This window comes from Lipotes vexillifer, unplaced genomic scaffold (assembly GCF_000442215.2).
Source record: "Lipotes vexillifer unplaced genomic scaffold, Lipotes_vexillifer_v1.1 scaffold999, whole genome shotgun sequence".
NCBI classification, from domain to species: domain Eukaryota; kingdom Metazoa; phylum Chordata; class Mammalia; order Artiodactyla; family Lipotidae; genus Lipotes; species Lipotes vexillifer.
This window is the reverse complement of record NW_006774368.1, coordinates 409,183-424,033: the sequence shown is the minus strand read 5'-3', so window position 1 is coordinate 424,033 and position 14,851 is coordinate 409,183.

Below are 14,851 nucleotides of genomic sequence, written 5' to 3'. Positions count from 1 at the left end.
TTTATAATCCAAATTTAAAGCTTTCTTCTAATTTGAGCAGGCAGAATTGACAGCCAACAACGGGTGATCTTTTCCTATTTTTTGACTTACTGCTGCTATATATACTTTAAAGACAGAAGGAAAGAGAATTAAGCTGGTGAGAAAAGAAGGGAAGGAGAGAAACCTCTTCATCTTTTCCCTTCACAGTTTTTTCCATAATTACCAGCATCTCCTTTGCATCCTTCCTGTGGGATTTTAGAGGCATTTATGATGAGCTGCAGCAAATTATACTAAGTTATAAAGGAACATCCTAGAATGAAGTATTGAAAGATGCTTTGTAGAGGAAACATGCAAATTTTTTTAAGCAAAGATTTTTCATATCCCATTTGTTTAGCCAAAGAAAACATACCCTTTGACAAATAAAAGAACACATATAAAATCACACTCTGTTAAAGGTCCCTACTCAGCGGTTCTTCCTCTTCTTGATTCTCAATTCTCTTTCCAGTCAGGAGCACACAGGAGCCTGGGTTTGGAGTGGGTGATTGCCCTGACGAAATATGCAGAAGTTCCTTGGCTAAGTCAGTTATCTGTGTCTCTTAGGTTACTGAGTTCACAACCTAGTTCCTTGTTCAGAACACCTGGCTCCTGACAGATCACTCCAGACCTTGAGCCAGACACTGGAGGGAGGCAGGCTGGGGAAGTGAGCAGCATAGTCAGGGAGAGAAGGAGTAAAGGCAGTGAGATGACTGCTCAACAAGTCTGGCTCTGTCTATGGTCTTTAATGTGCTTTTGGGATCTAAGTCTCAGAATGGACATGATTCCTATAGGTGCTGCATCATGAGCATGGAATCTGATCAGTGGGGGAAGCCCTGGCAACAGCTCATCCATGGAGATGGCATCTCTGCACCTTAGGACATTCTCTTAGTTATGGCCAGACTCTACCAAAGGGTTGGGAGATGTTGATATGTGCCCCATGGTTTGTTCTGAGCAAGGGGGAAAATGATGAATAGCAGGAACTAAGTAGATTGTATAGGCTCAGCTGAATGGCCTGAGATACAGGGGAAAGCTCTAAACTAGGTAGGTAGCTGTGTCAGTTGTCCAGCCTTAGTCCCTGGGCCAAAGCATATGGCAGGCAAGGAGAACTGGGATTAGTGCCTGGGAACATAGCCTTTTGGATTGTAGGTAGGCAGATAATTTCTGAATGGTGAGGCTGAGGCGCTCCATACCCCTCCACCCTGGTTATTATTACAGCCTAGAACCAGAGTAGACATTGGTAGACAGAAGAAATCATCACTGGAAGGCAATGTGGATTTGAGGGAATAACGTAGGCTTTGGATTAAAGGCCTGGACTCAAATGCCTATTGCATTATCTAATAGCTGTGTGATAGTTGCCAATTTGTCCAGCCTTTAGTTTCCTTCTCTGTAAAATGGAATTAATGATTCCACTCATGACAAAGATATTTGAGGATTAAATGAGCTAATATATTTGCATCTGGTTACTAGTGATGACTTAAAAAACAACAATAGCTGCATACAGTTCTAAGATATTTGAATAGTCCTATAAGGGAGGCATTTTTGGCTCCATTTAATTAGAATCAAGGTTCAGAGGCTTTAGGTAACTAATTTCATACCTTAAGAAAGTGACAGAACCAAGATTCTAAATCCAGAGTGATTGACCCCCAAATCCCACTTTTATTCCACTTCATCATGTTGGCTCCATAAGTACCAGCAATCTAGTATGTTTTAAGGCTGTGTGCAGTTCCCACTAGTTCCTTAAGAAATTCTACAATTGATAGTAGGGTGGAGATTTGACTCTTGGATATCCTTACCAGCTGCTTGAATTTTCCAGGGGAAGTATTTTCTAGGGTCTCAGTATGGCAGGGAGCAGAAAGATTGTTGAGGAAGATTGCACGTTCTGATATGACTCTGCATGAAGAGCCAGGCGGGTCCTTGGATGACCGAGAAGTGCAGTATATAGATAAGGCTGCACTGGAGGCCTCTCTTGCTGTGGCTCTGAGAGGCCTCCGCATAAATAGTGAGGTTTTGTGGAAAAGTAGATTGGATAATAAGTAGCATATATGAGTTTCCTTCCTTTGCATTGCTGGGGCTTTAAGGCATGTAGGTAATTTCAGAGTCTGAGGCAATTCTTTACCTACTAATTTGGGTATCGATTTTCAGCTTCAACATAAATTGTGCTCCTCAAGTAGATGAAAGTTACATGAGTTACGCTGCTTTTGTCTTGGATGCACGCTCTCTTTTTTCCTTTTACTGTATGGAGATTCAACAACTGTTCCTCTTTTCTGTCTCATTTAGTATCAATCTCTTAATTTACTATCCTTTCTTTGATGGGGAAGGACTTCTTCCTGACCCTGGAACTGGGGAACTGGCCAGTTTTGAATAAAATTTTAATCACCTCCATCAACCCTACCAATATCAAAGCCTTCAGACAATGCCCTTATTAATTGTCACTTAGGTATTGAAGTTACAGTGAAGGACCAGTGTATCCAATGGCCAGACTATAAATGGAAAACAGAATATCATCACACAAGATGTGTTACTCAGGGACTTCCCTGGTGGTCCAGTGGTAAAGAATCCACCCCGCAATGCGGGGGACCGGGGTTCGATCCCTGGTCAGGGAACTAAGATCCCACACGCTGTGGGGCAACTAACTTCTGAGTTAGTTAGTTCTGTGGCCCGCGTGCCACAACTTCTGAGCTTGTGCGCCTCAATTAGACCCCGTGTGCTGCAAACTACAGAGCCCAAATGCTCTGGAACCCGCACGCCACAGCTAGAGAGAGAAAAAAGGAAAAACCCGCACGCCACAACTAGAGAGAAGCCCGTGCACCGCAATGAAGAGCATGCGTGCAGCAACAAAAGATCCTGCGTGCCTCAACAAAGACCCCACATGTCGCAACTAAGACCCAACACAGCCAAAAATCAATAAATCAATAAATGATAAATCTTTAAAAAAGAAGATGTGTTACTCAATATGGCCTTAGGCAGAAGATGAATGAAAATCCATCCTATAAACTTGGTACAATCCATTAAAATATGGATTTGGTCCACAGATAAATTTGGAGAGTATTGCCATCTTAATGTTAAGCCTTCTGGTCCATTAGCATGGGATGGCTTTCTTTTTTGTTTGTTTGTTTGTTTTGTTTGTTTGTTTTTTGCAGTACGGGGGCCTCTCACCGCTGCGGCCTCTCCCGCTGCGGAGCACAGGCTCCGGACGCGCAGGCCCAGCGGCCACGGCTCCCGGGCCCAGCCGCTCCGCGGCACGTGGGATCCTCCCGGACCGGGGCACGAACCCGCATCCCCTGCATCGGCAGGCGGACCCCCAACCACTGCGCCACCAGGGAAGCCCCAAGGTATCCTCTTTTGACAGAAACACCATCAATGGCTTAGAGCAAGGATCAGCAAACTTTACGTAAAGGGCCAGATTAGTTAAGTATTTTGGGCTTGTGGGCCATACCATCTCTGTTGCAACTTTCCAGCTCTGCTTTTGTAGCATGAAAACTGCCATAGGCAATATGTAAATGAAGGAGCATGGCTGTGTTCTAATCAAACTTTATTTACAAAAACAGGTGGTGGTCTATATTTGGCCCATCATCCTTAATTTGCTAATCCCTGGTTTAAAGTCACAGAGAGGTAAAACTGGAAACTCATCTAGTCAACCTTCTCATTTTAGAGATAAGGGAACTAAAGTCCAGAGAGAAGGTGAATTGTCTAATATAACCTAGCTGGTTCCTGCCAAATGGAGAAGTAAAACCCAGTTTCGTGATTCCCAATCCAATAGCATTTGCACTGCACCAAATTGTATCTTGCTTTTTGATTCATCTTTCTCCCGGCTTATCTTCTCAGCCTCTAATCATGATGCACAGTCATTTGTGTTCCTGATGTCGGCACAAAAAGTTCTAAACCTATTTATTTTTAAAATCAGAGAGAAACATCTTACTTTTGTAATGTATTTTTTCTTGTTGACTTTGCACAGGCAAATAAATCACTCTATATTTGAATGGCAGAATTCTTATTCTAAAACATGCCATCTTGCAGGAAAGTTTTTACAGGCATTGATTGAAAGCCCCTTTCCTCAAATGCTTCCCACCCATGACCAAACATCCTAAGTGTGACGTTTATCTTAAGTTTAAAACGGGGACCTATATACTTTTTAGAATGAAGTCAAGAATGACCTAGATTTATTGAGGCTTTTGTAATCTTTCATCTTACAACTTGGACCTAATTATAGTTGATTCATTTGGAGGAATAATAGTCTTGATGAAACAAAGGATCTGGACAGAAGCAGCGTGATTGCTTTCTTTAGAGAAATTCTGTAATGTGTATGCATTTAGTTCCTATAGCATTTTCACTCAACTTACCAATAAAAGAAATTGGGGTAACTTTCAGATCTGTTCATTGATGGAAGATGCGTCCATTCACCTTTGTACATTATAGTTAGCTTAGTGGTGTGTGTGTTCCTATTAATCTCACAAACACAATGAAGTGCTTCTCAGGCTGTGGGTACACAACACAATGTAGAGTACATTTTTGGCCATTATCCAGCTTTATTTAGTCAATGTAGACAGTCAATCTAGGCAATTGAGGACCTAAATTGGATTTCCTGGCCATAATTATCCCTGCTTGTCCATACACATCCATCAGATTTATCAGATAATTGCCATGTTGCTTCATTTTGTGCTGTCCCAACTCAGGTTGACTAAAAAGGAAAGAGGACTGGCCTGCGAATGAGGAGCCTTGGGTCTCGTTTTGATTTTTGTCCCTGTTTGTGTGACCTTTGGGCAAAGCATTTAACATTTCTGGATCTTTTTCCGTGTCTGGATCTGGACCCGTAAGGACTATAAGGGTCATATCTGAGGCTGATTTCAACTTTAATGATCTAGGATTGGCTTATGTCTACATGTTGTAACTATTTGGGTTTTATTTTTACTGAACAATGTTTTTGAATATTTAAATGTACATTTAAAAATGGTTAATATGGTACATTTCATGTTATGTGTTTCCTACTACTAGTTTTTAAACCGAGTTAGGGAATCACAGAGCCCATCCATCACTTCCAGAATGAATGATCTGATTTTGTGGTCTTAGTGACTAAAAGAACTAAATGCCCCTTGTTTTAGTTATTAAGATAGTTAGATAAGATTGGCCATTTGATATCTGATCTGTCACTTATCATTTGTCTATATTCTTTTGACTGAGGGCTGAGAAGGGTCAGCCCTGATGGCCTGGACTCCTTCCATGGTGTCCAGGATGCGCAGAGTAAGGAAGGACAGACCATGCCATTAAGATTTCTCGCTCTTGCAACTGATAACCTGGTAAAAAGAAAACCAATGTGGCTTTTCCTCTAGGCAGATTTGTGAGCTGACATCTTGTATTTGCTTCCTGAATAGGAAGAAGAGTGGTGATCTGATCAAAATGGAGTACTTCAAGATAAACACTGTATTCTACAAGAGGGTATAAAGTAGCCAGGCACTGCATACCATGTAGTATGGTACATGAATTAAAGTATACATTCATTAACTCGCCAGTGTCTTGTAACTGACCTAACTTAGAATCGCGAGAACAGAGCTTGTGACGGGATTTAAAGGAAGTGGTGTAGTTTCCTCCCTCCCTAATCACTCCTTGACCTTCCCATTTTTCCGTTTCCCTTGGCTACTGACCTACCTGACCAACTCTGACTCCCTTGTTACTGCTTGCCTAATTCTCTACTTTCTTCACTCCCTAGTCTGACTAGCTTGTCTCTGTTTCATCTCTGCTTTTCACCAGCTGTCAGCCTCTGAATGAGTCCTTTTCATCCTTCACTTGCCACCTTCTGCAATTTTCTGCTCCAGCACGGTGAAATTCAGAACACAGTTATCTACAACTTAGAAACCATTCATTCTAGGAGGGGGTGGGAATTTTTTTATGCCCCAGTGGTTATGGGCTTGGCCAAGGGCAATTAGAAGAGAAAGATGGAGGGAAGACAGAAGCGTCAGGAGGTCTCTACACCAGTTTTCAGCTTCTCAGAAGAATTTAAACCCCCAAGAGAAGTGAGAATATTATCCTGCCCTGCAGTTCTCCACCTCAACTCCACAGGAGACTTCTAAAAACAAAGATTTCATATTCTATTCTCAAGTCATACCAGACCCTAAGTATTCCCTGAATAGTTAATCTGGTATTGCACAATTTTGACATTATCTTTTATTTTGATATAAAACCTGACAGATAGGTATTAATAAAAATCAATATGCTGGCTGTGGCTTAGGTACATAAAAACATTAAAGCACCTGTCTTATATTCTTGCTATTTAAAATATTTTTCTATTATTGTAATCACAAACCACTGATTCCAAGTCAGATGATATTCTAAATATTAATATCAATAAGTTTCTAAATATTGTAGTAGAGAAAATAACTATAATATTTTAATCAATGGGTACGATCAAGGACTAGAATATTAGAGTTAGCTTAATTTTCCAGTGAACTATAGGTTAAATTAATTTCTGTATGGAAATAGCCTGGGATAAATATGCCTCTGATTAGAATTTAGGGACATAACTTTCTCTGCAATGCTCCTCATTAAAGGTAGGTTGCTGGGCTCCACCCCTAGTGTTTTGGATTAAAGAAGCGTGAGACAGAGTCCAAGTATTTTCATTTCTATCAAGTTCCCTTGTGATGCTGGTGCTGTTGGTTTGAGGACCATACTTAGAGAACCACTGTTCTCAGCTATATTTTAATATAACAGTATATTTATATAGTTATTTACCAATCTTTATAGTAATTTATTTATAGGATTATATTCCTTTTCTAATAATCTCTTTTAAGATAACATGCACTCTCAGACAGCTAAGATTTAATTAAACTTGGGTAGTAAGTGACCTGGCCTATAGATGATATGGCCTAACTCTCATTTCCTAAGTTTGACCAATCATGATTAAGTCTGACTGTGGTGAAGAATAAAGTTTCCAAAAGGCAACCTACACATAGATGATCTGACTATCTTCTGTAGCCCAGATTGCTCTACTTTCTGCCTGCCAGATTGCTGCTCTACTTCCTGCCTCCTGGACTTGATTTGTACCTGTTTTCATCACTCCTGTTTCCTGGGTACCAGTTAACCAGGAATCTTAGGTGCTCAGATAGTGCCTTTATTCTCAATTTGAATGACTATGGAACACAAATAAGCTAATTAGAAATAACTTTTGTGGACTGAATTAGATTGGAAATATATACAGGGCCTAAAATTCCTTAGAGAAACATGACACTAACCTTACTTCCCAGAAACAGTGAAAAAAGACTAAGTGATTCAAAGAATATACTACATGGTCATTTCTTGCTTGGACATTTCTTGCTTGGTTTTTATAAATTCACTTACATTAAGAAACAGTATTTTCATGTTGTTCTGGCAACATAATAGTTTTTGTGAAGTTAGCACTGGTGCAATACAATAAGAACAGATGCTTTAGCAACTTGGGGTCATGGGCATTCTGGATCCTCTGGGACAGGTGAAGATTTGGAAAGGTTGCTTGCACCTTAGGGGTGCTTGGGGTGAAGGCTCAGACATCTGGGGTGACCCAGAGATGCCTCCTGTATTCATGGACATCTGTGCATGTCATTACACAGCCACCTGTCACCCTGGCAAACTTCTGAAAAGTCCATACTGTCTAGATTACTTTCTGGTAAAAATCAACCTGGATACTGAGACTAAGACCTTATAATATGATTTTGTAAATGATTTCTCCTTATCTGATGTTATTCCATTCTTATCAAGTCTTTTAGGACTAGGATAATGAGCCATGAGGGTTATTGACAATAACTTTGCCCATAGGAAGAGGGAATAATGTATTAGAAACAGGCTTATTTAAAACAAATTAAATTGATCAAGTTAATCAAATGAGAAATTCAGAAGGTTTTGCTACTCAGACTCCTATTTTTTCATAGACTAGAAAGACGAGAGCTTTCCTATTTTTCAATTCCTGAACCATTATCTCTTAACTTAGAAAAAAATTAATCCAAAGGAAAAACAACTTACTGCACCTACCAAAGGTGGCATTGTGATTTAAAATTGTGTCATGACTTTGGTAGTCTCTTATGAATCTATTTGCCTAAGTGACTTCCATCAGATCACTGATGTAATTTCTTTAAAACGTCATCAGCAAACATGTTTCTTGAATGGTTCATATCTTAGGCTTAAAATGTATTGTACTTTTCAGTTCTGGAGGGGAAATTGCTTTGCATTTACATCAAAACCAAGCCCTTGTTTGCAGTAAAGGATTGACCTAGTTATTGAAAATGATGGCAAGAGAATGAGCTAGTGTTGCACACCATTACTATCTCCTAACATCTCTCAGCCAGTAAGTTGCGGTTTGAATTGCAAGCTACGTCTTCTATCTTCCAATCCTGGTTGCTTTACAGTTTGTCACATAGATGCTTTATTGTTGTCTGCGGGGAGCTTATACAACCAAATGGGACAGAGAAGAAATCATGAATACACAAGTCAAAAATCAAAGGAATGGGGCTTCCCGGGTGGCGCAGTGGTTGGGGGTCGGCCTGCCGATGCAGGGGACGCGGATTTGTGCCCCGGTCCGGGAGGATCCCACGTGCCGTGGAGCGGCTGGGCCCGTGGGCAGTGGCCGCTGGGCCTGCGCGTCCGGAGCCTGTGCTCCGTGGAGGGAGAGGGCATGGCAGTGAGAGGCCTGCGTACCGCAAAAAAAAAAAAAAAAATCAAAGGAATGGTGCTAAAGAGCCACTGTAGTGTAAATAATACACATGTATTTAAACCGACAACTGTATACACATGAATATTTGCTGTGTGGATTTGTGATACCCCATGGGACTTTGTCTTATTTTTTTCTTGATAGAAGTTCTTTATTTTTGTTTTTGATAGAAGTTTATCAAGTTCCTTCCTCTTGAAAGCTTATTGGGTACATTTTGTTTATTTTCTGAAAATCCAACACCCTTTCATTATTTCTTGAGTCCATTTTCCAGATCCTTGCCCTTCCTGCAGTCCTCAAGGACTTTACCCAAGTCCTTCAGCTTGCAGATAAACCCTGTATCCATACCTCAAATCTACAACAGATAACTGAACTATTTAGTAATTATTAATATGTACTAAGCCACTTTGCACAAAACTGATGATGGGAATTAATATTTATTATTTACGCATGCAGAAAGATATACATATTTATTTCTCTTTAATCCTATCACTGTTTTATAAATATTGTACTTAATCCATCAATAATACAACATGCTTCCATTAATCCCAAGAAATAATTAGAAAACATTTATGATAATGATAATATTACTTTGTACAAATATTACACAAACCCATTAAGCCCTTAGGGAAAACCACAGCTGCTAAGAATGTCAGATGCCCAGTCTGCTCTGAAATAGTAGGCTGCTGATTTGATATTTAATGGGAAATTAAGCTAATTAAATAGTATTAAAAATAGACATTAACACCTTGACCTTATATCTTAGCTAAGACAGATCGTCTTTAACATTGAATCCTACCTTATAAGTTGTGCATATTGTACTTATTCCTGTAATACATTCTAGTTTTATGTCCTTTTAAAAGTTGTGTTCCATGACATTTAGCTGTTGAAAATGGTTTTCAGTGATGGGTCAAGGTTTTTCAATGAGCCTTTGCCACTTGCCTTTATTGTTGGTCCATGAATGCTGTCATACTAAACTACTTGTTCTGATATGTATTAGAAAAGTCGTGATCCTGCTTCATGTCATACTTTTCTTATAACATGTTTCCAAGAAGCCATTTAGTGACTGTGCAACTCCATGGGTTAACATAATGCTGGGAATTTAAAGGTATTCAATTTATACTCTATATTGTAACTTGTATAATGTGGTATTTCTTGCATAGCTGTGAGTAGTGGTATGTTTGGAACTACCAACAGAATCCCAGATTTTGTATTGTGAGTGTGCTCTTGACTACGCTATACCACTAACACTAACAAATTGGGAAAGTTACTTTCTTTTTCTTTTTTTTTTTTGCGGTACGCAGGCCTCTCACTGTTGTGGCCTCTCCTGTTGCGGAGCACAGGCTCCGGACGTGCAGGCTCAGTGGCCATGGCTCACGGGCCCAACCGCTACGTGGCATGTGGGATCTTCCTGGACCGGGGCACGAACCCGTGTCCCCCACATCGGCAGGCAGACTCTCAACCACTGCGCCACCAGGGCAGCCCCGGAAAGTTACTTTCTTGATTGTCAGTTTTAACATTGGAAAAATAATACTACTCCATAGAATAGTCTGAAAGTTTAACCTCAGTAACTTATACGGAAGCATTTAGTGTCCTGATGGGAAAATGTCAGTCCCTCTATAGATGTAAGTCTTCTTTCTGTCTATTCTTTTCATCTATCCTTCCTTTTATCAGGCTGAAATCTATCTTTCTCTCCCTTTGCTTATATCTCTTATAAATCACCATAACTCTGCGTATGTTATTGTACTCATCTCTCTCTGCCTCTTGAGGGCAAGGGAATGGGCTTGTTGCCTTGTTCTACACTGTGACTAGCACAATGCTTTTCAGAAAAACATACATGATAAATACTTGTTTCAATTAAATTGAATTTTTGAATTGAGCCAAATTAGTGAGTATTTCAGAATTCACTTCCTGGAGAAGGTATTCTCTCCTCTCACGTAGTACCCAGTTAATCAGTGTAATCTCACCACATGCATGTGCGTGTGTGTGAGAGAGAGAGACAGAGAAACAGACACAAAGGAAGTGAGGGAGACGCAGCATCAAGGCCTGCCACTCTACTGGGTGAAGAGCATGATTGGGGAATTCTTTCTACTGTAGAAAGAACTTTTTTTTTTCTTTTTCTGCTGAGACAGTTGAGAGATATCATTGTGAGAAAGGTGGAATCAAAATCTAGCAGCTGAGATGAGCCAGCATACAGAGGAACAGCAGATACAGGTGGAAGACTAGGCAAGCATGTGCGGGTATTGAACCTCTCAGGGAGGCACTCGTGGTCTGGGATTTGGGGAAGATTTCCATGGTGAGGGCACAAAGCAGGCGGCACTAACCTGGATACCGGTATGGGAGATGGTGGGGCACTGAGACTGCTGCAGCCCCACCCTGTTCTTTTCAAGGCTTCACTTTATTACTTTCTAACCAAGTAGCTTCAGACCATGCTTCATGTTTGCAGTGGGTTTAACAGTCATGTTTTATTAATTAATCCTTACGGCTTTGCTCTGGGCTACATCTGTATTATTAGCCTTATTTCGTAGACAGGAAGGCTGATGCACAGAGGCATTCTGCATCCAAATACAGGCAGAAAATTAAAGGCCGTAGTCAGACAAAGCAACAGGAGTCTCTGTACTTTGGCACCTTAAAAAAATGAAGCTGACTCAAGCTATTCTGCCCTCCCCCTTCTCAAAATACTTTTTTTTTTTTTTTGGGGGGTCAACTTGACTACCTCTTCAGAGCCAGCATGATAAGAATAAGGTAATCCCGTTTTTATTAAAGTGAAAGAAAAAAGAAGAGGAAACATGCTACAAAACTGTCGTGAAAATCCCATTAGTCATCCACGCAATCAAACTTTGGGGCACCGAGATCAGTATTAGCGACTGATGTCCGAAACTAGCCATTTAGGCCTGTCATGGGTGACATCTCAGCCATTTTTTCTGTCACCCAGGGAACACCCAGGCAGTTCTGTCCAAAGTGGAGGAAGTGGAGAGGGAGGGAAGAATCAGTGACAGCCCCGCCTGGATGTTCTGGTGGAGAGGGCTAGGCAATAAGTCAAATCTCTAGGGAAAAATGACAAGATTTCAAGAAATTAAAAAAAAAAGATCTCAAATTCCCAGCCTATTTTTTGAATAGCTTCAGACACGCCTACTTGGATTTTATTCACTAAACTCATCCCGCCTGAAATGCCCTTTATATCTTCACTACTTAATCTATCATTCCCTCTTCTTGAAAGCCCAGCTCAGTATTATAAAACCTTCAAGTTACTGCAGTGTCCTGTGAATGGCCACCTCACTGCTACACTATTTCCACCGTATGTGTATGTGAGTGTGGAGCTTTCTGAACTTGCTGCTGAAATCTTGCCTCACTCTTTATTTTTGGTAATACTATTTTGTCTTCCAACTTTAAAACATCCTCTTTGAGGTGAAAGGTATCATGTATGTATTGATGTTCTCATTCACATCTAACACAGTAGGTGGGCTTGTATAATTTCAAGGCTAGCTATGAGGATTAAAAAAGAAATCCTAATGCCTTTTCTTCCCAAGCCTTTGAATTATGGGTGTGAGAAAAAAGAAGCCCCCATGCCCCGTCTGTGTTTGAGTTTTTAAGGAAGGCTTTTAGTCTTAGGGCTGGTCATTAGTAGGCAGATTGAAAAGGGGAACAAGAGACTGAACCTGTAAAGGGGACATTCTGCAATATACAACCCATTCATTTCTTTGACAAAGGAGAGAATTTTGGATGAATAAAAATTACAGATAAAAACCAGAGTGTGAGGAAAATGTGCTCTCATGACGTGTTCTTGGAGTCTCTGTCATTCTCTTCAATGTACACGCAGTAGACATTCTGGCAACCTGCCAAAGCCTCTCAAGAGTTTTGTTTGTCACACCTGAAGAAGAAACAACTGCCAAGATGACCACTGGTGGTCAGGCTGCTCTGTCAGCCTGCCCATTCTGGGGCCTTTGGCCTCAATGCAAATCAGTGCAGGGTGATGGGAGATGCACACGGGAATTTAAATGGGAACCTCGAGTTGAGCTGCTGCTTCCTTACAGTTCACCCCAGTGACCTCCCCTGTCCCAACAGGGGGCTGGCCAGTGTTCCAGACTTAGCCCCCCACAGTATTTTAAATAAGACTTTATTTTGTCTTCTCCGTTTCAGAGTTTCTGGTTGCCAGATTTACGAGCTAATTAAAAGGAGCAGAGACAGGTCTTCCATTTTTTTTCCCCCTCCTCAGTGAGTTATTGGCAGGATTTCTAGTGTTTTAGGTCAGATTTTATGGAAACAAGTCAGAAAGCACTCTGACTGACTGGCAGTTCCAGTCGCTAACATGGCAGTCAGAAAGTACAGGGTGAACTCCAAAGGAGCTTCCCTTACTCAGGTGACATTGCTGCCCACAGCACACAGGACTGGCTGCTGCTTTCTGGTTTCACGGTATTGTATGAGGGGATCCTTACATTTTAGAGGCGGAGATTGTAACCTGTTTGTTGCTCTGTCCTCTGCTTGATGTAGGGTTTGTTACAGAGTAAATACTTCAAAAATGCTTGAGTTGAGTTGATTGGTTTTAATACTCTATCCCCAGAAAATGTAAATTGCATCAGGCATGTCTGACTTAACACGACAGAAATGGATGTAAGGATGGACACCTGAAATTTGCTTTCCATCTTGATCTCAGTGCCTACACCACTTGATTTTACTGGAGTGGTTTCCCCTTTGGTGCTTTCTTTTGCTGTGCTCGGCTATTGGTAATATTCCAGGCCATCTGTTTGCCTAGGCCAGTCATGTGTAGTGCATCAGGGATTTTCCTCTGCGTAGAGGTCATAGTCACAGAAGGAATAAGGTCAGCTATTGGAGAACAAGCTCTGAGTGTAGAATAATTTCCAGAATATAGGTATTGAGAGTGGGAAACTGGACAAACACATAGAAATGGAATGAAATGGAGATGGAGACACATAACTATGTATATATGGAATCACAGTATTTCTGTTCACAAGAAATGGGCAGATAACAATTTGTTAGACTCTTTTCAGGCTATGCTTGTTTAAATATTTAGCATTTTATTTTAATGAAAAGCGTCTTTGCATCTATACTTCTGATTTTTAGCCAGAATTGTATAGCCTCATATGATTTTAGGCTGCTTTTGTAAGGAAACTATTTTTTAAAATGGCTTTAAAGAATATTCCCATCATCATATCACCATTTTGTTGTATCCCTAATTTCTTTATTTGGAGGTCCTTTTTGTCACTAAACAAAGCTTTCGATATTATTTATTCACACTAAGGTGTGAGTGACCTGAAGTGATACTCCCTTTAGGTGTCATTTCATCTCATAAGATGAAACACAACAGTGATTTAAGCAAAGATCCAGGCTGCTAGTGGCAGATTTCAAGGAGTCAACTATTGATCAATGGGGAGATAGTTTTATGGCCTGGGTCCTTTCATGACATTAACTCTTACTACTTAAGTCTACTCTACTAATGTATGAATAAAATTCAGCCCATATAAAATAAAAGCTGCGGGCACAGAATTATCCTAAAATGAAAGGGATGTGATTTTAAGAAATTATGAAAAATTAGCTCAGTATGTTCTCAGGTCAAATATTAGACAAATATTCTTCCTAACTCTGGGTTACTTCCTCTATGCCTCAAGTTTCTCACCTCAGTGATAACTCTCTATTTTCCAGGTAGAGTGTCAGCACGAATTAACTTTGCTGAACTGTTAACCCAAGTAAGTTATACCATACCTGGTATAACTATACCATAGCTGTATTATGTCATCTACTTTTTTCTCCAGTCCCAGGATAGTGGTATATTCTGTATTAATACATTTTCCACGTAATTGAAGTTTAGTTTATAAATAACTATTTTTTTTAACAATTCTTCACATAAAGTTTTGCAAATCATTCTGTATATCCCCTGCATTCTTAGATAGAGCACACCAATTGCTGTTCAACTTTTTAATGATTAATGACCCAGACCATCAGTATAAATAGGAACTGTACTCTGAGATACTGTACTAATGCCTTCAGGTTTTACTAGGTTATTGAAGCCTGATTGTCCCTACTCTGAATGCTTCTGAAGTTATCACATCTATTTTGTAGTTTTCTGCCTCTTTCCTTAATGTTCCTACTATTTCTTGCTATTCTCATTGTAAGCAAAATACATGCATTTTGACACATGGGATTTATAAC